General features: G+C 33.5%; 1 pseudogene; it reads left to right on the forward strand.

The window, feature by feature from the left end:
• The first annotated feature begins 1,736 nt into the window (after positions 1-1,736).
• Positions 1,737-1,853, forward strand: LOC115524429 (annotated as a pseudogene).
• The last annotated feature ends 538 nt before the right edge of the window (positions 1,854-2,391 follow it).

The following is a 2,391-nucleotide window of genomic DNA, read 5'->3' on the forward strand; positions in this document are numbered from 1 at the left end:
AATAGGATTTTATTCATGGGCATGTTCCTGATGATGCTGAGGAAAAATCCACTCTGTTTCCCTCACTGCAAAAATTGAGTATTTATCATGATCCCATTAGAAGAAATCTGTGGGAATTTTACAACATCAAAATAAAGCTCTTTGTAACTAAGAATCTTTATAAGCACTATGGAAGTCTTAAGTCCAGCATAGTTACTGAGAAGTTTCTCCCACTGTCAGCTATTTTAGTCAACATAACATTAAATTCTTAAATTTTTTCAATTTAATAATCCATTAAAAGTTTTCTAGATATAATTCTTCTTTATTAAATGAACAAATGGATCTGGGTTATCATGTGCAAGATTATGTAAGTATCCTTTATGACATTTTCTATCACAAAACTCTTAACTTTTCAATAATAGAAGTGTTATTTACACTGAAAAATTAATTCACATTTATAAGAGTTTTCCAATGCTTTTGGGAAATGTCTTTAAAATGTTTTTTTAATCATATTTTATGCCCCAATGTAAAAGGCAGTACTACCCTGAAAAAAAGAGAATAAGAAACATTTTTAAAATTTACTTTTAATAAACATATAAAATGCATCTGTAAATCAGAACAACAATAATATGAGCAAGAATGTCCAAATTCAGAGAAGGAAAAATGGTGGAAGGTAAACAGGGAAGGATGGATACTTAATGGCTACAGAGCTCAGACTAACCCGCAGAATTTCCAAGGTGAGTATCCCAAATCAGTATCTCTCAATTGAAACATCAGAATGTGTGAGGTTACTGAGGGAACTTCCATGAACTAATATGGCAACAAACATCAGGATCAGTAAGGCTGAACAAAGAATTCCACTGACATGCCATATTTTCAGGAAGCATTTAGTCAGTGAGCAGAGTGAAAGATAGTGACATAATTGGAGGCAGACCCACAGCTGTTCATTTACGTTAGACATAGAGAAAAAAAAAAAAAAAAAAACAGCCCAACCACATTATAAACTGCCCAGTCCTATAATGAATCTCCTATAAATAACTGGTTCAGGATGAGAACCTCACTCAAACGTAACACATGGTCAAAAACTAATCAGCATTGGTTCTTATCAAATACAATATCACATGAAGGAGGAAATAGGAAGAGCAAATGGCAAAGGACACGCACCAAAATAATCTTGCCACAGAGCAGATGACAAAAAAAATAGGTCTTAAATTAAAATTTAAATGAAATGGTTAGTTTTACACAGCGACTACTCAAAAGATACAAACAATTACAGTACATGAAACTATGTAACAAAGGAATGAAACAGGAACCAAAACAGCTTAGGAAAGAAGCAGAGGAGGAAGTAAAACCATTACAGAAATGGGGGCTAATCTGACAGAATTACATAGGACAAACTAGGGCAAGGAACACGGAGCATCATATTGAGAATAGAAAGCAAAATGAAATGGAAACGGAGTTGAGGAGGACTCCAGGAAAAAATGATCACTATGGAATCAAACATATACATAAATGGTTTCCCTGAAAGCAAGAACCAAAATAATGAAATATAAGAATTATTTAACAATATAAAACAAGAAAACTTTCCAGAAAATGAAAGGAATAATGGTAAATCCAGAGACAGAAAGAGTACAGCATGTACCAGGAAAAATTAGATATAGAGTGACCAATTTTATTACAGAATAATAAAACCACTGGACTTCAAAGGTAATGAAAGAGCCCTCTAAATGTACAAAGACCAAGATATTTATAAATGCAGCTTGTGCGGTGGCAGTATCGTAGCCAATGAGGTTTATCCAAGGCATGATTATTGCTAATTGAAGATACTTATAAATGGTAAATAATCAGGCTAGTTTCCAAAAGTTCCACAGAACACTAGAAGATGGTAAAATAATGCCTCAAAGATAGTGTGACTCAATAATTTTACTACCTCCCAAATTCTCACGTAAGAATAAAAACAATGAACTTTAGATATATAAAAACTCAGGGTATATAGTGCCTATAAATTCTTCCCAAAGAAACCACTCAAGAGTAAATTTTAGCTACCCAAGAAATAAATGGAGATACAGTGGCAAAAACAAATAAAAACAACTAGTGATGAATGTTAATACCTTTTAACTCTAGTACTAAGACTAAACAGTTACACAGATTATAGATATAGACAAAATGTAAAAGTCACCAATCCTGACAGGATTCTTTCATTTCCTTGCTCTCTTTCTATATTAAGAAGTATGCAGAAAATCTTTGTGTGCACAGGTGCACATCAAAGATGAAGGAGCAGTGAGATAAACTGAGATAGAATTATAAGGAGGTCATATTCTGTTTAGATAACCAGGAAAGAAAAGAAGCCTGTAGGGCTCAAGTAGGAGGCTCTTGCCAAAATCAAGCCTGTATATTTGTTGACGTGCCCCT

The sequence above is a fragment of the Lynx canadensis genome, chromosome C2 (assembly GCF_007474595.2).
Source record: "Lynx canadensis isolate LIC74 chromosome C2, mLynCan4.pri.v2, whole genome shotgun sequence".
NCBI classification, from domain to species: Eukaryota; Metazoa; Chordata; class Mammalia; order Carnivora; family Felidae; genus Lynx; species Lynx canadensis.